This window comes from Herpailurus yagouaroundi, unplaced genomic scaffold (assembly GCF_014898765.1).
Source record: "Herpailurus yagouaroundi ecotype Mexico unplaced genomic scaffold, PumYag 159, whole genome shotgun sequence".
Taxonomy (NCBI): Eukaryota; Metazoa; Chordata; class Mammalia; order Carnivora; family Felidae; genus Herpailurus; species Herpailurus yagouaroundi.
The window spans coordinates 33154620-33177705 of record NW_024412400.1 but is presented as its reverse complement, the minus strand read 5'-3'; the positions used below and the strand labels follow the sequence as shown (position 1 = coordinate 33177705).

At 37.2% G+C, this 23086-nt stretch overlaps 1 pseudogene; it reads right to left on the bottom strand.

The window, feature by feature from the left end:
* Positions 1-358: 358 nt before the first annotated feature.
* Positions 359-23086, bottom strand: part of LOC121034181 (60S ribosomal protein L6-like) — a 61485-nt pseudogene continuing 38757 nt past the window's right edge.

Below are 23086 nucleotides of genomic sequence, written 5' to 3'. Positions count from 1 at the left end.
TAAATCATTTAAAAAATTGTTACCTATAGAAGAGGGAAGAGCATTGGTTAGAGGATAAGGATAGACCCTGGACTCCTTTGAATATGACCTGTTTTGTAGATTTAATCTTAGAACCATTTAAATATTTTACATAATTTTAAGACAAAATTAAATAAAGCAATCCCCAAGAATCATAACTTTTCAGCATAACAACTTAAAGGAGTTATTCCATATAACTTTACAATATAGTAATTTGACTATATATCCCTAAAGGGATATAACCTAACAACAAAAATGAGGGAAAAATATATGGTCTTTAGTAAACATGTTGCTAGTAATAATGTCAATATTGTTTTATTTTTATTTTGAAATGGATCAGTTATTTAATTAGGTCCTTTGTAAGAAATTTAGAACACTCCCATTTGTGCGGATGAACTCCACCTGTGAGAGAAAACAGAGTGGAGGTAGCCTTGAAGCTGAGGAACAGCTTTGATTTTTGGTAGCATTTACAAGTCCACAGCTTTCTGATCAATCTTGCTCTGCTCTATAATCTCCTATTTCTCTTTCTCCATGTCAAAGACTTCACCTTCCTGGTGGCTGGGTTCATATAGCTTCTTCTTCTTGAAGTAAGCATCAATGAGATGTCTTGGGATTTTCATGTTGCTTATAACAGTTTTGGTGGAGGTGGCAATCACAAGTTTCTGGTGTGTTCTACGCAAAGAACTTGATTGAGGGCCAGAGATGCAGTCACAAGTGGCAAACCACTGCTCAGCTGTTTCAGGAAAACTACCCTCTTATTTCTGTGGTGCCCAGTGAAGATGACCAAAATGGTCCCAGGAGTGATGGTAGCTCACAGTTTTCTCACATGCTGATTGAAAGGTTTTTTTGCCATGGCTCAACGGCTTTCGAGGCACATTTTCAGTAGGATAATACCTAGGCATTTTACAAAGTTTAACCAGTCAGGTACCAGCATTCTTGTCACCACCATCTGGTTTTGTGATAGTAGCAAGAACCTTCTCCTACTTTTTGTATTCAACCCTAGATTTAGCTGCTGAATACTTCCTCTGGTACACTGCCCTTCTGGAATACATAGTCAATTGGGAACATCTGCCACTTCCTCTAACTAGGACAGGGTTTCGGCTGCAGTGGGGCTTCCCCTTCTTTGGCATTTTAGCCTTAAGGTTACCCTTCTTAACTCTGCCACCAGCATCAGCCTTCTTGGCTTCAGGTTCTTCTCCTTAGTATCTGGTTCTCAGCTTTTTCACCCACCATCTTACAAGATGGGGAAGACTCAATATTGTTAATATGAGACAGTTATATAGTATTATAAGATAAATAAAATGAGTGCTTATTCCACTATGGTTAAAAACTAAGGCTTTCAAGGGCGACTGGATGACTCAGTCAGTTAAGTATCTGACTCTTGATCTTGTCTCAGGCTATTATCTCATGGTTCATGAGATTGAGCCCCATGTAGGGCTCTGCATGGGATTCTCTCTCTCCCTCTCTCTGCCCCTCCCCTGCTCATGTTCTTTCTTTCTCTCTCAAAATGAATAAACTTTAAAAAAAAAAAAAGGACTAAAAAAAAAAAACTAAGGCTTTCAGTATTGTTTAAAGAAAACACAAATGTAAGATGAAATAAAAACTCTGGAGGCTTAAAAGTTCCAAATTTGAATAAGAAAGATGCATATGAACTTAGAGTATATTCCATCTTTAAAAGTAACTCTAGCATTGAAAGGGCCTCAGAATAATGATGAATAGCAATGAACACCACTAGCACTCAGATTATGTTTTCTAAAGGTCATTTCCCACTTGAAGGAACCAAGTCTCCTTCAAGAAATTGTTGATTCTAGGTCTGGGGCAGAATATGTCCAAGATGAGTTAAAGTATTTTGTCAACCAGTCAGCAAGGAAACTATCTCAATTTATCAGGATTATGCCAAAGAACCTCAGGAGCCAAACCAAAAAGACTCCCACTAGCCAAAATTGGGACAAGTTGAGCATGCAGATAATAACTCCAATAGGTTAAATGTATCAAATATGTTTATTCACTTGTGATTTTTATTCATAATAAAACTAAAACCAAACACAACAAAACTCTACAACTCAAACTCCTTGGAGGATGCTAAGGAGTCAACTGATTATTTTGAAGAAAAAAAAAAAAGAACAAAGAAAAAAGAAAACATTTAAGCAAGTTTTCTGCATAACCTGTACCTCTGGGTAACACAATGGTCGATAGTGGGAAGTGTCTTTTTATAGACATTCCAGCTAAAGAACAAAGAGGAAATGATAGAATTAACTTATCAAGTTTTGCAACCTCTCATGAATCGATGGATCTGAAATATAGTCATCTAAACCACTAACCAGAAATTATGTGCCTCCTGATCAAAGAACATACCACAACCTATAAAGTAATCTTTCTAAAAATAACCATTTTTTTAAGGAGCCTGAATTTGAACAAGCCTCTAGATTTAAACACTAGTTTGCAGGAAAATCAGAGATCTGAGGACGGGAAACTGTGGGATAAAGGACCCCTTTCTTCAACGGAAATATATATCCTGTCCTATCATAAAAACAACAACTAAGTTTTAGGTGGTAGAAAAACAGGCCCTACTTCACTTCCACATGTTTAGCTACTTCTTTATGTTTTGATTCCATGTTTGAATGATGAAGTTATCTGAGGTTGGGAATCAAAGAGAAAATAGCAAAGATTTCTATTTGCTAATGGTATTTTTTTTTCTTTTTCTTTTCAAAAAAAAAATTTTTTTAACGTTTATTTATTTTTGAGACAGAGAAAGACAGAGCATGTAGGGGGGAGGGTCAGAGAGAGGGAGACACAGAATCTGAAACAGGCTCCAGGCTCTGAGCTGTCAGCACAGAGCCTAACGCGGGGCTCGAACTCACGGGCCGCGAGATCATGACCTGATCTGAAGTCGGCCGCTCAACCGACTGAGCCACCCAGGCGCCCCTTGCTAATGGTATTTCACTATGGTGATAGTAAGAGAGACATTCATTCATCAAACATTTATTGAAAGCATATTATGCACCTGGCACCAGGCTTCCTAACATGGTGATACGGAGAAGAAAGCCAGTCCCCGTCCTCCCTGGTGGGGACGATGGGCAAGGAACCACACAGGTACAGCACAGAAAGGTTACCACAGTGCTATGTGCAGACCACTGGAGGTAAAAGAGTAGATTTTTGGCAGTACAAGGATGATTACTTTGTACTTTAAATTTTCATAAATGCCCTTTTTACTTAAGATATTTAGTTATGCATTTATTTTACTATGTGAAAAAATGCACAGCTAGCACCTTTCATGGATAATACTCTGTGTGATAAAGCTAAAGAGGGTATTTAAATTCAAAACAAAAGTGTGCCATTTAAAAAAAATTTTTTTTTAATGTTTACTTTTTGAGAGAGAAGACAGAGCATGAGCGGGGGTGGGGCAGAGAGACAGGAAGACACAGAATCTGAAGCAGACTCCAGGCTTGTGCTGAGCTGTCAGCACAGAGTCCAAGGTGGGGCTCAAACTCATGAGCGGTGGGTGAGATCATGACCTGAGCCAAAGTCAGAAGCTCAACCGACTCAGCCACCCAGGTGCTCCAAAAGTGTGCCAATTCAAAGAAAAATAGTAGTAGAGGTGTTAGGCATTTGGGGAAAAAAATTGTGATGGTACTACTCAAATCACTGAAGTTTAGGAAATAAGGTAGATCAATGTGGGTAAATCAAAACAGATACCATTTTACATAGGTCGGATGGAACTGGCCAGGGGGATTCAAAGGGTTTCAAGAAAAAAGGAGACTTAAGGATGAGAAGTTGTGCTGAAAAATAGTACATTTATTAGGACCTCTCGTGTAGAATGGTTGGATCTTAGGTTTAGGTGGAACCTTAGGAATCATCTGTTATATTGTTTTAACTAATTTTAAAATAGTACTTCTTTATAGTGTGACATTCCATGAGTGCATTAGTTAATCTAAACCCTTGGTAGTGAGTTTATGACTGAAGTGGTCTTCAAAAAAAAAAAAAAAAAAAAAAAAGATTGCTGGGGACCTCAAAGAGCTTTTGTTTGTGCAGGTTTACATCTATTGGTATTTACCATGTTGGAAATAAAAACTCAGAAATTTTTTAAATACTTATTAAAGCATTAAAATAATAATAAATCCATTATATTATAACATAAACAACATATTTCTAAAAAGAAAAAAAAAACAAGAATATGGGGAATCTATAGATTGAAAGACTTAGAAGGTAAATTTTACCTCAAAAAAATAAAATCATCAGGGCACCTGCGTGGCTTAGTCAGTTCAGCACCTGACTTCGGCTCAGGTCAGGATCTTGTGGTTCATGGGTTCAAGCCCGGATCGGGCTCTGTGCTGACAGTTCAAGAGCCTGGAGCCTGCTTCAGATTCTGTGTATCCCTCTCTCTCTGCCTCTCCCCCACTCATGCCCCCCCAAATATAAACATTAAAAATTTTTTTAAATAAAAATCCTGAGAAAGAAAATTTAAAAACAAATAAACCAATAGCAATTCATGAACCTTATTTAGATTCAAGTTAAACACTATAAAAAGAATTATATGACAATTAAAAAATATAATCACTGCCTACACATCTGATATCAAATTCTTTATACATGTTTAGATGAGATCATGGTTTTGTACAGCTGTATTCAAAATGGTTTTTTATCTTTTTAGAGAGACATAATGAAACAGCACAAGTAAAATAATAATGGGATTTGTTTCCAAAAAATCTGATTGGAAGCATAAGTATAGATGACACTATGCATTAAATATGAATGGTGAGTACATCAGGTTCATTATTCTATTCCCTCTACATTTGTAATTTTTTTAAAAATTTCATCATATGGGCACCTGGGTGGCTCAGTTGGTTAAGTGTCCAACTCTTGATTTCAGCGCAGGTCATGATCTCATGGTTCATGGGTTCGAGCCCCACGTTGGGCTCTGTGCCGATAGTGCAAAGCCTGCTTTGGATTCTCTCTCTTCCTCTCTGCCCTTCCCCTGCTCACTCACGCATGTGCACACACACATTCTCTATCTCAAATAAACTTAAAAAAAAACTTTTATTGTGAAAAATATTAAGTTTAATGTAGATCGTCAGATGCTTCACTTCCTTGACACTTTCTATCAAATGAAGAAGTGTCTATATTGCTTGCTTTGATAATCTAACAGGTGATGAGAGGCAAAGATTTTATTGACAATTTCCCTGTTGCACAAACTATAAAATTGCATCTGGGGAAAATTATCTTGAAGCTCCAACTGGGAATGGACATATATAAGTACTCTACCAACAGAAAACTGAACACTACTTCCTTCTATTCATTGTTCTGGGAGGATGAACAACCTAGAACCATGAGCAGTTCTTGGACAATGGCCAAAAAGGAACATTCAGAGGCCAAGACAGCCAAAGTAATCACTCACTGCATTATATCCTTTTCTATTAAATCTAGTACACATTCTCTTCCTATGAGGGAAAAAAATTATTTCGTATTTTTTATTACTTTTCTCAATTAGTCATATAATATTGAAAACTTTATCAAGAATGGCAAATGGAAGTCACTGCACAGCCAAATAAGAACTTAAGCATTGTGGATCGGAATGGGGGCTTTCCCATTAGACTGGCAGGGTTTGTATTTCCTCTAACATAATGTATCTACTACATGGTATCTACCTTATAGGGTTGAGGGATTATAACTTGTATACCTAATAGGTATACCTTATAATTTGGGGGGATTAGTTAATATCTGTAAAGCTCTTAGAAAACGGTACTTGGGGGGCACCTGGGTGGCTCAGTCAGTTAAGCGTCCGACTTCGGCTCAGCTCATGATCTCGCGGTCCGTGAGTTCGAGCCCCACGTCGGGCTCTGTGCTGACAGCTCAGAGCCTGGAGCCTGTTTCAGATTCTGTGTCTCCCTCTCTCTGGCCCTCCCCCGTTCATGCTCTGTCTCTCTCTCTCTCAAAAATAAATAAACGTTAAAAAAAATTTTTTTTAAAAGAATTAAATGGTACTTGGAACACAGCATGCATTCAATATAGATTTTTTTTAAATACATAAAACATCCAGATGACTATTGGGTTTAGGGTCTAAATACAGTTGACCCTTAAACAACATGGTGTTGAACTTGTGGATCCACTTATATGTGGCTTATTTGCAGTAAATACAGTACAGTACTGTGTATGTATTTTCCCATGATTTTCTTAACATTTTCTTTTCTCTAGCTTATTTTAAGAATACATTATGTAATATATATACAAAATATGTGTTAATCAACTGTTCAGGTTATTGGTAAGGCTTCCAGTCAACAGTAGGCTGTCACTGATTAAATTTGGAGGGAGTCAAAATTTTATGTGGATTTTTGACTACATGGGAGATCAGTGCCCCTAACCCTCATGTTATTCAAGGGTCAACTGTAATGGAATATTTTGCATTCTAGCCTAGAGGTTCTTGACTGTGGGAGATTTTCCCCCTAGGGGACATCTGGCCATGTCTGAAGGTTTTGTTTCGTTTTGTTTTGTTTTGTTTAGGACTAAGGAGAGTAGTGCTGCTGTCATCTTGGGAGTAGAGCCCAAGGATACTAGTAAACATCCTACAATGCACAGGACAACTCCCCTCCCCCAAACAATTATCCAGAACAAAATGTCAATAGTGCCAAAGTTGAGAAATCTCATTCTATGCCCATTCACCTTAGGAAAACAAATTCTGGAGAAGTAAATGTCTTTTCATGTCAGTTTTACATTAATTGCTTTGATGATTCCTCTATCACTGGAAACATAAATCAGGCATTTGTAACAGATCCATTTTACATAAACACTGGAACATATAGTAAATATCTTATCCATATTAGCATATTTTATTCTTAAAAACAGAATAAAAATATGGTGCAGAAGAGTGGTTAAGGAGATTAGTTCCACAGTCAATTTGGATTCAATTTAAACACACTGAATCTCAGCTCTGCTATTTACTAGCTATGCAACCTTAAACTAGTTATTTAGCTGAGACTTGGGTCTCTACTTGTTAAACAGGATGAAATAATAGTTTCTAACTTGTAGAGTTATTATGAGTATTAAATGAAATAATCCATGTAAACCACTCAATACTATGTCTAGCAAGAAGTAAATGCTCAAAAAAAAAATATTATGAACATAGAACTTTAAATGCTGGTTAAGAAAAAACAGATCCTTGGCTTGTAAAAAAAAAAATTGTATATACTCAATACTACTGAATCATACACTTACAAATGATTAAGATTATGCATTTTATATTATGTATTTTCTACCACAATTTAAAAAGAAATAATTTGTATTGCCCCATAGAAAGTCCCATACTATTGTGTAACAATAAGGAAAACTGTATAATGGTATAGAAGATCCTTGGCAAATAATAGATCAATAAACACATGCTGTCCTGCTATGGACCAGATTATGAAACCCCCCATTCATATGTTGAAGCCCTAACCCTCAATGTGACTTCACTTGGAGACAGGGCCTGTGAAGAGGTGCAAAGGTTAAATGAAGTTATAAGGGTGGGCCCTAATCCAACAGAGCTAGTGCCCTTATAAGAAGAGGTAGGGACACTAGAGCTCTCTCCCTTTGTCATGTTAGGACACAGTGAGGAGATCTCCATCTGCTAGCCAGGAAGAAAGCCCTTTTTAGGAACCATATTGGCCAGCACCTTGATCTTGGACTTCCCAGACTCAAGAACAATGAAAAATAAATTTCTGTTGTTTAAGCTACCAGCCTGTGGTATTTTATTAAAGCAGCCCAAGTAGGCTAAGACAATTCCTAGTAAATGTAATCCATGGGAGACAAACTTCAACAGAAAATATGGATGATATTTGGTGTGGTTAGAAAGAGCATGGTGAGATTTTGAGAGACGAGTGAGTGAAAAAGAAACCAGAGAAAGAAGCCAAGATAGGGCGTTTAAGCAGAGATTAAGGACAGATGAAAACTACTGAAGGGAAAATATTAAATTCAAAGGGGAGAAACAGATAAGAAAAATGTGACGAAATATGAACAAAGAATGGTTTTGAGAAAAGTAACTCCTTCCCCTGCCCAGATATTATACAGCATGGAAAATTAGGGGGGGGGGGGAAAGTTACCACAACAGTAAAAGGAAGACAAAAGTGGGAAAGCAGTAGATATAAAGGAGGGAAAGGAGAAAGATAAATGCTATACTGAATGGAGAAACCACACTTTTTAATTATTGGAAATGCTTCCACTGTGGCTGGAAGCCTTCCAAATAGAAGATCACTTACTTATGATTCTCTGGGGGCTTTTTTACTATTGTTTAATTTTCTATTTATTGATTATTACCATATCTTCATGGGTAAGTTTGAAAACCCACCATCTGGCCAAACCCTGATTGACCAGTAAGGCATTTACCAATTCAACTCAACTTCACACCATTTTTTCAACTCCCTTTGCAGCTGGCTTAAAACACACACACACACACACACACACACACACACACACACACACACGGTAAGAAGTAAAAATCTTGATTTCTGAGTCTGTAATGACAGAATCAAAGGATATTATTTAGAGCTGACAAATCAATAATAGAAATATAAGCACATATGGTGGTACAAAGGTAAACACAAGGAAAACTAAACAGGGAGGAAAAGAGGGAAAGGAAGAGGGAAGGAGCTAATTTTACCCTTCTGATATCAAGAAATAGTACAGCTTATTAACAGGTGCACTGAAAATGCTCAGGTGAGCTGAGACAGGGACCCCCCCCCCCCATCTCAGCGGCAGAGCTGGAGGCAGAGGAAGATCCCCACCACACAAGAGTCCTTTAGAGGTGTCTCATCCGTTAATCCAAAGGTGTCACACAACACCATCTTCTAGGTATACCATGATGTGAACTAGGTGGAGAAGCACTGAATTATGGAAATAAAGATATTATATAAGGTTATAAAGATAACTTTATAGGATAAAACCACATTTTTTCTATATATTAAAAGAACTAACCACACATACACACAGCAAAGCAAATAGAGTACTTAGTCAAATATTTGATCCATGTAAACAACATAACAAAATAATATGACAAAAAAAAACCACCAAAATCATCTATCATACTAATTAATGTAAATGAACTTCACTCACTTATTTTTTAAAAATCCTCAGATCAGATCACAAAACAAAACCTAACTCCAGGATCTGTCAGGAAGCACTCTTGAAACACCAATTCAAGGTTAAAAACAAAAGAAGAGGTAAAGGTATACTAGGCAAATGCAAACAAAGAATACAAGACTTGATCTCATTATCAGACAAGATAGAAGTCAGGATGCAAAGCATTAAACATGGTAAAAGGGCATGTTCACAATGGGTTCAATTCCCAATGAAGATAAAATGTATTTAATATAGAGGTAGTTATAAATATTCAGAAATATACTAGAAGATAGGAGATTTTAATTCAAGTTTCTCAATTTATGACATATTAAGAAAAAAAACCCAAAGATTATTAACATAATTAATAAAGCAGATATAAGAAGTCTGTATCAAACTCCGCACCTTGAAAGTCAAATACACCTTATTTTCAACTATTCATGGAATATCCTCTTATATGTGAATATATTTTCAGCCACAAAGAAAACCCCAAAAATGTCTAAAAAGTAGAAAATGTACAGAAAATATCCTCTGACCACTATGCAATAAACTAGAAATTGTTTTCTAAATCAGAAAAGAAAAAATTATTTCCATCTGAAAAATTTTAAACTCTGTCAACTCTCAAGTCAAAAAAGACATAACAGAAACACCTGGGTGGCTCAGTCAGTTGAGCCTCCAACTTTGGCTCAGGTCATTATCTCCTGGTTTGAGAGTTTAATCCCTACATCAGGCTCTGTGTAGACAGCTTAGAGCCTGGAGATTCTGTATCTCCCTCTCTGTCTGCCTCTCTCCCCCACTCATGCTGTCTCTCTCTCTCTCTCAAAAGTAAATAAACATTGAAAAAAAAAATTTTTTTTTATAATTTTTTTTTTAACGTTTATTTATTTTTGGGACAGAGAGAGACAGAGCATGAATGGGGGAGGGGCAGAGAGAGAGGGACACACAGAATCGGAAACAGGCTCCAGGCTCCGAGCCATCAGCCCAGAGCCTGACGCGGGGCTCGAACTCACGGACCGCGCGATCGTGACCTGGCTGAAGTCGGACGCTTAACCGACTGCGCCACCCAGGCGCCCCGAAAAAAAAAATTTTTTTAAAGAAATAACAGATCCAAATGGGAGAATTTTTAGAAAACAATGATAATGAAAACATTTTTTTTTTTTCAGAATCTACAGTAATTGGGTCAAACAGGGCTCCAAGGAGAACTGACAACACTGTATACTTTAACAAAAAGGATGAAAAATCAATAGATTAAGAATCTGACTGAAATTATGAGAAAAAGGAATAACAAAGCAAAGGAAAAAAGAAGCAGTTTAAGATAAAAAAAAATTAATGTGTCTGGAAATAATAAAAAGAAATACTAATAAACACAAAAGCTGATTTTTGAAAGAAAGATGCTTTTTAAAATAATTAGATACATTGCTATCTGACCTATTCAAGATAAAAATTACAGTTGTAAAAATAAGAAGTCATAAAATGAGGGGCGCCTGGGTGGCGCAGTCGGTTAAGCGTCCGACTTCAGCCAGGTCACGATCTCGCGGTCCGGGAATTCGAGCCCCGCGTCGGGCTCTGGGCTGATGGCTCAGAGCCTGGAGCCTGTTTCCGATTCTGTGTCTCCCTCTCTCTCTGCCCCTCCCCCGTTCATGCTCTGTCTCTCTCTGTCCCAAAAATAAATAAATGTTGAAAAAAATTTAAAAAAAAATGAAAATAATAGCAAAACAAGGGGAAATAGTACAGTAATCTTAGAGAATACTCAACCTTTTTTTTTTTAATGTTTATTTATTATTTGAAAGAGCACAAGCTGGGGAGGAACAGAGAGACAGAGGAACAGAGGGTCCGAAGCAGGCTCTGCACCAACAGCAGTGAGCCTGATGCAGGTCCTGAACTCATAACCTGCAAGATCATGATCTAAGCTGAAGTCAGATGCTCAACCAACTGAGCCACTAAGGTGCCCCAAGAATACTCAACCTTTTGAAAATGAATTTAAAAATGTGGCTGGATTAAAGGGCTAATTTTTAGGAAAATATAATTTACCAAAATATACCCAGTAAGAGAAAATCTAAATTAACTGATCTCTATAGAAGAGAACGTAAAAGCTGTCAAAATGCTATCTACCCAATCCTCACACACCCAACACACACAGCAAAGTACCAGGTCCATAAGCTTCCAGGGAAACTCAGCCAAACTTAAAAAAAGAAATCCATTCCAATACCAGAGAAGTTATTTTAAATCACAGAAAAGTTCTAATTATCTTTTTAAATGTTTATTTATTTCTTTTGAGAGAGAAATAGCATGAGCAGGGGAGCAGCAGAGAGAGAGAGAGAATCCAAAGCAGTCTCCGTGATTTCAGCACAGAGCCCAATGCAGGGCTCAGTTCCATGAACTGTGAGATCGTGACCTGAGCCAAAATCAAAAGTCAGATGCTTCACCAACTGAGCCCCCCAGGTGCCCCAATTCCAAATATTTTTTTTATAATGTGAGCATGACAATATCAAACCTATCAATGATTTCCCACACACAAAACAAATGATCTATCAATCTCACTTATGAATATTAATGGCAAGAAATCTTCAGTACAATCTTAATAGGACATTAAAAGAATAATACTTGGATGCCCAGTTTTATTTAAGAAATGCAAGGATAGTTCAGCATAGGAAATCCACTAATAAAATTGATTATATTAATATAGTAATAATGGATTCATAATTCATTCTAATAGTTCTATAGAGAAAATACATATTCAATAACATTTAAACACTTTACTTAAAAATTTCAAAACTAAAATGTGTAGATGACATGGTAAAATGTATCTATTTCAGCCTAAAACAAAGTACCTGGGTCCTGCCAGCCAGAGATTTTAATGTGCATGATTAAATGTGCAGTCAAGATTGAAAGCCACAGCACTAAAGTCATTCTTTTTACACTCAGAAACAAAGTCACAGATGCCCTCTGTAAGCACCTTTATTTAATATTATTCTTGAGGTACAATTGTGTAATACACTGTACTGAAGGTCAATGCAGTTATATAGGAGAGAATTATAAAATTTGGAAAGAAATTAAACATATTATTTTTAGATTATATGGTATTTGGGGGGAAAAAAATCCCAGAATTGTGTTTAGGTTAAAACATTACTGCAAACAAGAAAATTCTTTAAGACAGAAATATTAAATAGCCATCTATAGCTTTTACAGAACACAGCAGCCAGTCACAAGCTACAATGAAAGAAAATGCTAATAGCTACAAAAATGTAAATGTCTAGCAATAGGCTTACACAAAAAAGTGCAAGATCCATATGAAGAGAACTTGAAAATAAAGAATACAAAAAAAAAACTTGAACAAATTGAAAGACCTATTTTTTGATAGGAATGTTCAACGTCGTAAAGATATTCTCTCTAATGTCATTAACAAACTTAATATCATATCAATAAATACAACATTATTTTTTAAATAGGCCAGTTGGTTCTAAAATTCATATGGAAAAGTAATTAAGATTAGCCAGGAAAATCTGAACAAAAAGAGCAGTGGAAGGTGTGCTAACCTTATCAAAACATATAATAAAGCCTTGAGAATTAAACTATATAATGCATGCATAAACAGAGTAACCAGTGGAACTGAAGAGAGACTCCAGAAAAAGACCCAAGTACACACAGAAATTTATTATTAATAAAGGTGGCATTTCAGTGGGGCAAAAGGTGAATTATTCAATAAATGGTATTTGACTAACCAGATAGTCATCTGGGAAAAAAAATAAGTTTTATCTATACCCTACATTGAATATTATGATTAATTCCAAATGTATCTAAGATTTAAATGTAAAAAAAAATTATACCATAAAGGTACTAGAAGAAAATACAGGAGAATTTATTATTTTGAAGGATGACTTTCAAAGACTCAAAATCCAGAAGCCAAAAACAGAGGGAGAGATAAAAATTTACTCCACAAAATAAAAAGAAACTTCTACAGAGAAAAAAAAAATCATAAAACCAAAAGACAAAGGACAAATGGGAAAAATATCTTACCAAAATAGTTATAATAAAGAGCTAAACTATTAATACATGTACTCCTGGGAATCAGTGGGGAAAAAAAACATTAACATAGAATGGGCAAAGGATAAGAACAGACAGTCCCCAGAAAAGAAAGTCAAATGACTTAACTATATGAAAAAAGAAAGCTTAATTCTACTCCTAAGAAATATACAAATGAAAACTACTAGAGAATTCTGACCTAGAGGAAAAGAAATTTTAGAAGAGGAAGATATAAAGATATACAGACTTGGAAAGATTATAAAGGTAAATGTGTGTTCTTTTGAAAATTTAAATATTGCTATTCCATAAATTTTTACTTTTGTATCTAATTGTTCTTCCTTTTCTTGCATAGAAGTTTCCCTTTGGGGCAGTTTTGAGCCAACCATGAAAAGAAAGAAGGATAAAAGAAGAGAGAGGAGAGTCTTAATATACTGTCTAACAATTGGAAAATAAATTGGAAAATAAAAGAAGGAAATACGTATGTACCTAGCTGGGATGCAGCGGTATGGTTCATGATTGCAGAAAATATATCAGTATGAAAGAATGATATTGTCTGGAGCTAAAATGTCAGTGAACCACAGAAGAAAGATGCTGAGCTGGCCTCAGAGAGAGGTAGGAAGTCCAAGGCCACACTGCTGCCAAGAAGGGGCATTGGTAGTCTGGGACAGTTTGGGACAGGAAAAATTCAAGTTGCTTCAGAGAGCAAAAGGGACTGGCAGGCAGAATATTAGGTGTCATTGCACCTCTAAAGTCAGGGTCAAATCCTCAAAGGGTTATCTCCATTGACAATAACAACATAAAATTACCTAAAATGCATATTACATTGCTTTAATAAAAGTTACCATGTGAATAAATATGCATTCTACATTAGAAAGAAAAGAGAAAAATCTCACCAGTCAAAACAAATCACAGTTAGATTTTAATTGCATTGCCTCACACCATGCTGACAGGGAAAAGGCAGAACGTTCCTGTCAAATTATGCCAGGAACTGCCTGATTTCTGTCATAAAAGACAGATTATTTTTAAAACATGCAACTCAATTATTCAAAGTTCAAAATATCTACTATAGTACTCAATAAATGTTGGTTGACAATCATCATGTTCTGTGTTTCAGATTTGGAATTTAGAGCTATCTTAAAATAAACCTGCTAATGTATAGGATTTTTGTTTCATTGTGATCTTTTCCTTCTATAATTTTAATTTAATCATGGTCTCTTGATTTTAAGATGGGGTTATTTTGTAGGTTTTTTCAAGCTCCATTAACAGCTTAGAATATTGCACTTTTATTTATCTGAATCAGTATTTCCTATATACATCCTCAATTCAGAAGGCTGACAAAGTCTCCAAAGATATACCACAGATCATTTAACCAGGATTTTAAATGAAAATAAAGGTGGTTTTAGCAGTATACAATAATTACAGATCTACATTTATCCTACAATATGTTAATGGGCAACTGATTAAGTTTCAGATGTCCTAGGAGTACTCAGTATTATTTATATATGCATCTGCATGAATTACAACTTCAGCTATTCCTCATTTCCAACATAATGTACCTCTATGTGTGGTTCTTATAAGTGAAGCACACTTGGCCATTTCATATTATATATATCTTCTAGATTTATCTCTTGTCACTCTACAATTAGGTTGCAGTAAAATTGGTATTATATTTGCAGTGTCTAAATGATGCCACATACTTTAACTGAACCAGAGATATAAATTACTCTGAACCAGCTGAAAACAGAGTCTGGCAGAGGAAAAGGGAAGGACAGGATTATCTTTGAAACTCCTCACATGCTATCTCTGACCTTTCCTTTGTCAACATTTTGAAGGTACTTTCTCTGATTCCTCAAAGATAACTAGCTCCATGAAGACAGGGCTGGTGATCTCAGGCAGATCAGAGTAATAAAGAGAAACATTTGAAATATACTCAAAGGAAATCATATTTAAGCATGAATAATTTTCTGGATTATATGATATTAAGATAGTTTCATGTAGTAAACACCTTCTTGTGATGTCCATGGTATTTGAGCTGCATAAGTATTATCTCCAACCCTTGCCATACTGAGAGACAGACAACTGACATATGGGGAAACAGACTCAGGGCTAGAGAGTTTCCCCCAGGGTCACTGCTGTAAGGGGTGGAAAAGATGGAAATCCAGACATTTCCTCCTCCAAAGCCTGGGGTGTTACACCCAAACCATGTTGTATGAATATGGAAGGCTAAACTATATTGAGTTCAAAATCTGGGGAGACATTATTTCTTTGAAACAGCTATGATATTCTTTACCTACCATCACCCCTCACAGGACCGCCAGCAGACTAATCTAGTTTCCCCTCTACCTAACTTATAAATAGTGGCCTTGGGAGAAAGCCAGGCATGTAAGACTGGCATATCTGCATTAAATGAAGTCTCCATCTTTAGACAAAGTAGTTACCCGTCAGAGCCTCATTTGCAAAGTGTGGATAAAAACAAAGTGGGGAGATTAAATGAAATCATATTTGTGGACCATAGTCTGTCTTTAATAATGATTTCCAATGTTCCCTCATTTCTACAATAGTTGTTTACTGGTTTATTGGGCTCTAGTTTATCTTCTGTCTCTAGTCTCCATTCATCTTACATCATCATGCAATTAGGTTCTGGAATGGAAAAAGCCGCTGACCAGGGGTTGTTGGAGTGATACCTTTACAGAGTTCTGTGACATGCCACTTCACTTCTCTATGCACCAGGTACAGAAACTGCTTTGCAGCAAATGAATTCAAAAAGCTACCCTGGGCCACTTCCAGCAATCAAGAAACCCAGGGAACCAGGGAAGAAGCAGGAAGGCAGTGGCAGGAAGTAGGAAGTGATGATGCAGAAAGATGTAGCTTCCTCTACCATTAAGAACTGTCTAGGTTGCAAGAGGCAGAAAATCCAAACGAACTGAAAAAACACTAACAAAACAGGAATGAATTGGCTCATTAAATAAAATAGCAGCTCAAAGGATATTTTTAGGACTTGGTTTCTCTCTAGCAGGTCAGCTCTCTGTTGGCACTGATCTCAGACAGGTTATTCCCTATGGCTCAAAGTAGCCATAGCAGTTCTATCTATACACTTCCAATTCAGTGGAAAGAGTACACCTGTCTCTGCCCTAAAATTCTCAAAAGTCTCATTATATATTATATTGAGAGTAAGGGTCTGATTGGGCCATATGCCCATTCTTGAACCAACTGCTATGGCCAGGGAAATGAGATGCACTCATTAGTTTAGATCCAGATCATATTCCCAACTCAGCTGCCAATTATTGAGGCCAGAGCAACATTATGTATCGTTTAGTTTGGTCCTGAATCACTTCTGCTCTAGAGACTAGGATGGAGCCCCATTTGGGACAGAGGCAGGGATTTTTACCAAAAATCAGAAATACTAGATGTTACCCACAATGCTATCCACAAGTTAAAGGCTAGAGAGGACTTCATGGGACCTTGACAGCTTCATTAAGAGCAAAAGTCCTTTCCATAAGAGGACCATGCACTTACATGCAGAAATGACCTGAGGTAGAGAAGGGCTTCTGTATTAAAGGACCTGAGAGAAGGCCAGTGGGCCAGGGCAAGGTTAGGGACTGGGAAATGGCTTGAAATAATGTTGGGAAGATAAGAGGAGCAAAGATTATGAAAAGCCTTGTAGGTTATTAAAGAATTTTGCTTTTAAGCACAATGGAAAGTCATTGGAGAGTAAAAACATTAAACCAGGGGTATGTTTTTTAAAAATCACTCTAGTAGCTTTATAAATTTAGAGCAGGAAGGAGATATTTATTTTACTCAAAATTATGTCTATTAAACTATTTAATTGCAGCTTTCCTGATGTATGACTCTAGGCACCTTACTTTTCTTAGGGCAAGAGAAAATACTTAATTCTTAAAGTCCTATTCATATTAATTTCTAAAATACATATTTCTTATCATAAGAAACATGGAAATACCTGACTACATCAATATATAATGTCCACGAATTATTTTCAATTATATTTGAGTGCTGCAAACATCATATTACATAATTATTCTAAAAAAAGCAAATTAAACCTGAAACAAAAGTCCTTCCTATGACATTATCCCTGTTCTCTAACTTCCACACCCAGAGAAGGCACCCTGCCTGCCTGAATCCGGGTCCAGCTAGTGTCCACATGGTCACTTGGTGCAAAGTCCAAGGGGATGTGCTTTCCTAAGTCAACTCAGGTGCTCCTGGTCCCCAAAGCTTAGGAAGGCCTTTGGCGCGGCCATCAGCAGGGACACTGTAGCAAGCAAATCTGTATAGCCCAGACACTGAGAGACATCAGAGAAGAAAGAAAAGAGCCCTTTCTCACCAACTGTTTCAGGTTGGTGGAGCCTCAGGCTAGTGAAAATGAGCCAGCACTAATGGTTTTGCTAATCAGAAACAGTGACCAAGATAAGATTTTAATTTTCTATTCCCTAGACCTTACAGTACTGTATCATACATTTATGAACTAATAACTTCATAGAATTATAGAGCCATGTAAAGCTAGGGCTAAAAATGACCGCTCTGTCACCTAAAAAAGAAGGAAAGCCCAGAGATGGGTAGATCGTTGATCAGAATCACACAGCAAGTTGAATCACTGATCCAAGAACAATTTTTTTAACTTTATAGTTTAGTCTCTTGGGAAAACAAAACTGTGTTTATATATTTGTATGATGCTTTCAGTCATAATTCCATGTATCATTGTAATTTTAGAACAATATACCAAGCCAGGACCACTTTAAGCTAATTTCTCAACTTGGGGCTTCCTGGGCCATGTAGGAAGTATAAATATGAACCTCAAACATCTCAAAATGTGGTGGCTTAAAACAACAGTTATTTCTTTGCTGGTAGTTATGAATGCTTAGGGGAGACTTTTTTCCACCTATAGACTACATCAAAATTAACAAGTTCTCTGGTTGCCCTGATATGAAAGGATTTATTTTTTCTAGTCTTCCCTTTGACCCAAGATATGGCATTTTCAGGGCCCCACCTCTTTACAAGTTTCTCAGCTGTTACTCCTCACCCTACATAAAACCAAAGACTTGTTCCCATGGAGCCCAGCTACTCCTCTGGTTTCTATTTTCTTCCTAATTTTTGATCTATGCAATTTTCTGTTACTTTATTTTTCCTTCTTTTACTTTATTTCTTTTACTTGCTTTAATTTCAGGTGTGCATTTGAAAGGCTGTCTATATTTAATTCAGTAAGTTTAGGTATTTTGTACTGAAAGAATTTATCAGAGTTTCAAGTCTGCTCACAAACCATATCTATTTTCACTCTCCCTATTTTTTTTAATGTTTATTTATTTTTGAAGGAGAGAGAGGCAGAGAGTGAGCAGAGGAGGAGCAGAAAGAGGGAGACACAGAATCCAAAGCAGGCTCCAGGCTCTGAGCTGTCAGCACAGAGCCTGATGTGGGACTTGAACTCACAAACCATGAGATCATGACCTAATCCGAAGTTGGACGCTCAACCAACTGAGCCACCCAGGTGCCCCTTCACTCTCCCTATTTTAATAAAGCTATCATAACCAGAATATACACTGGGCATATAGTGTAATTATCTAAGTCTTTCCTTTAGAGGAAAAGTGGACACAGACAAGGCATGACTGAATTCCCCATGTTCACCTGAATTTAGAAATGCTTAGGAGGCTGAGTAAGAATCCTGAAGAATTTTGAAGAAATGGTGTGAATGTGGGATTGGCCATTTTAAAGATCTCAGGGAAAATGGTCTCCTACTAGAAGAGTATCTAAGAAACAACTTTGCCCCTCCACCCACCACACAGAAATGGGCCCGTATCAGAGATCCATGTCTGTATAACTAAACACCCCCCAAACTAGTGGCTATAAACAATTATTTATTTACTCACATTTCTGTGGGTCACAATATTGGCTCAGTGGAGCAGTTATGCTGGTCTTGTCTGGAGTCACTCAGGCAGCTGCTATCATCAGGCAACAGACTCAGACTAGGTGGTCTAAGATAGCCTCACCTGTAAGACTGGCAGATGATGGTAGACCTGTGTCTCCATTCTACTAACCCTAGTTCTTCACATGTGAGTAAGCTCCAAACTCAGCAAAAGAGAGAGACAAGGGCCACTCATGAGTGGTTTTCAAGCTTCTACTTGCCTTGCACATGCTAATGTCCTATAGGCCAAGGCAAGTCACATGACCAGACTCAGTGTCAGTGTGGGAGGGGCCTTCAAAGAAATTCATTTACAGGCAGGTGTGGGCCCTTGGGGTGTTACTGAACCAATCTAGGTACCTCCGGGCCTAAGAGCTGAGCAAGGCCTCATAGCTTTGCTTTGTATAAGGAGCAAGGGCTTAGGGAAATTCTGGCTCCACCCATATGTGATCTCAGATAAAGGGTAATTCTATCCTCTCAAGGCCTCAGTTTCATCATGGAGAATAATTATTTCACAGTATTGTTGTAAAGTTTAAATAATGTATATAAGGTCTCTGCCCTCAACATGCTTTAGTTGACCTCATCCAAAAAATTATTTTTGTCTTGATCCTGCCTCTGCCTTAAGATTTCACTTTGTTACATCCTCTTTCCCGTGCTGCCGTGAAAATTTTCATTAAAGAGACATTCTGATTTGAAAATATATGCCCTCTAAAAAACAAATAAAAAGCAATATAGAACTCTATAGAACTGGAAATAGTGGCTCCTTGTCCACTGTTTGGCCCTCCCTTTTCATTTTGCACTATCCTCCTCAGTGAGGGTCCACACTTTATGTTAACTGCAACTCACTGATGACTCTCAAATCTGCACATCCAGTCCTGTCCTCTCCCATTCATTCACCCCCTGCTCAATGTTCAGTTCCACTTGGATGTCCTAGAGCAGAAGTTCTCAATTTTTTAGCATTTGCCAGAATCACCTGGAGGGCATGTTAAAATCCTGATTGCTAGGCCCCACCCCAGTGTTATAATCAAGTAGATCTGAATTTTTACTACATTCCCAGGTGATGCTGATGCTGCTGGTCTGTAGACCACACATTGGAACCACCGGCCTAGAGTCACTTCAGTTCAACTTGTGCAAAAAACAACCACTCCTCTTCTAAAACCTCCCTCATCTGAATTTATATAATGGGCAATGGCATCAATCCAGTTGACCAAACTAGAAACCAATTGGAATAAAGATGCTAAGCAAAGTACAGATCAAGCTGCTTCGGTTACTATTTCTTTCTTCCTGATTTCCTAAACGGCTTCAGTCCTCATCAATTTCATTATCTATTAAACAGAACCACCTGGTGATAAAGTCAAATACCTTTTGCTTTAAAATACTGTCTCCTCATTTTCCATGACTGATGCAGAGGATTACGTAATTTTGTCATTCACCTGGCCTATTGATAAGGTAAATGAAATAAATTTTGCCCCCGGAATCAAGGTGTTTAATAAAGTCTATGGATAAAGTATCCTAAGATGCCAAGGAAAAGAGAGGAGGGACTCTTCCAAGTTGAAAGGTGAAGGTCACACTAGGAAACCAATTTCTCCTGTCATTTCTTATAATTACACTCCACCTTCTACCATATTGTAAGGGTTGTTACAGTGTTGACAAGGGACTAAACCTTGTATAAAGCTGTTTCAGACTCACCTTTGCAAAGCTAGTCTGGAGGCATTCATGTCTTAGTGCCCATGGTGTCTTACCAAGTGTACAAATCTCCCAGATTTCAGAAGCTGGATTTTTCTATAAGTTTTCCAACTATGGAAAAGGGAGTCCTAGGCCCCTCTCAACTAGCGCATTTTACTAGTTTCGCCTTAGCCACTCTCCCTGTCTCTACTTTGCCTCCTCCAACTTATCTTCTACTCCTTCAGAGCGTTCCATCTAAAACCTGGGTGACATAAGGTCACTCCCTTACTTTAGCATTTATAAAGCTAGTCATTGATTGCCTAGAGGAAAGCACAGCCAACAGTTTGTTGTTAAGTACAAGAGAAGTTGAAGCCAGGGTATAAAAGTTCATTAATGCCATTCACAGATTTTTGACTTTTATCCTACAGGCAATAGGAAGCCATAGAAAATTTAGCAAAGGAATAACACACAGGATTTGTTATTATTGTTTTCATGTCATTGTTTTCACTTTGATATTAGTATAGAAGGTATGCCTGGGATGGAAAGATGCAGCACTAGCAGACCAGAGATGCGGAAACTAGTTAGGAAGCTGTTTTGATAGGGTAAGTAAGAGATGATAAAGAGGAACTGAGTAGTATCTACTCCTCAAGAAATGTTTGTGGTGGTGGTGGTGGTGGTGGTGGTTGAATGAATGATCCAGGTTAGCAATTTTGAAACTATATAAATCTCAGTTAATACTATTGTTAGGATGATGAAGATATAATAGCCTGTGTCTTCTCTGTGCTCTTGACTGAGATGAGATCATCCAAGGTTGCTAACTGTATTAGCATTTCATAAGCTGTTGGGAGAACTTGGGCCATGAGCTGAGGATGAGCTTCCTAAGTCCCCCAACATCCAGGATTAAATCAAATGCATCACAGTGATCAGCATGGCCTTTGGGCTTGTCACACTTAACAGCATTTCCTACCTCTCTGTCCTGAGAATTAGATCTTCCCCATGGAGGCAATCATATGCATTTAACACTGGTATGATAAATTCTTTCTTATTTGGTTTTTAAAATTAAGAGAACTGAGCAAGGCAGCAATTCCAGATTGTGTGAGGAAATGTGATAATGATTGGCCTTGTGGGCTCTGGCTCGTTTTCTCCCGCCCCTGACTCCCATTGCACCCTGTTTCCCGTGAGGTTCTGGGCATCTCAAATCAGTGCAGCTGGGCAGAAGAAGCTGGAGGAAAAAGTCCCACAGGGCAATTTTTTTGTTTTCCAGCACTTAAACTCTCAAGACAATTTTAAAATATAAACTAAATTAGATTTAAAATATTAGCCCTAAAGCAATTGCACAAATTGTAAAAGAGAAAAAAACCAGCAGAGCCCACAGAGGCCTCGCCTATAGTACATGCCTATTAAATATTAGACAAATCTAAATCAGGGTTCATAAATTCATAATAAATAATTAGGAATATAACGAATAAATCCCATAGTCCCATGTGGCTCATTCTTTGTACTATATAAACTATTTGAAATTTTATTAGGTGTCTCCAAAAACTAAGTTGTCAAAGGAAAATGTGCAATTTATTTAACGTAGAAAATTTTGAAACTTCTCTCTCCAGGACTGCCTCTTTCAGTATCTTCCACATAGAACACAGACTATCCTCAAATATTTCTCTTTCTCACTTTCAACACCCAACCCTCAAACATGCTGACTGCTATCTGGTGCCCAGTCTCTCTGCTCCCCCACCCCTCCCTCTCCGCTCTCTCTCTCTCTCCCTCTCTAATTACCATTTCTTTAAGCTTATTATGCATTTCCTCTAGCTTCTCTGATTTCCTTCATTTGGAAGGTTTCTCTGCTTTATTTTTTACCTGGATTCTGTACAACAAAGAAGAAAATTCTTGCTAGAAGAAAAAAAGGCAGAAGGGCAGATTGCAAGAATTGGAACTGGGATCATTTTTGTCCCTGTTATACATTAATATTTAATTCCCGGTATAGGAGAAACCAAGAATAATATGAAATACATTACTGACTTTGACTATATCAGAATTAGGTGGTTAGGAACAGGAGCTTCAGAATCAGAAAAGGCTGTGTACAGATTCTGATTGTGCCATGTACTACTTCCGTAGGCTTCAGTATCCACATTGCAAAATGGCAAGAGGGTGCATTAGGATTGAATTGGATAATTCACGTAAAACATTCAATAAAGTTCCTGGAAACTTCTATTATAATTATTAATAAATATTATGAACATTTTATTACAATTATTCATACAAAAATTATGAATATTTTAGAATAATTATTCATTCTTATCTTGGGGGAAAATAGTCCATGGGGAACAGGAATTCAGCCCAGAACAATCCTTCCTATTGGCATAAGACATTTAACAATCCAGAAAACAA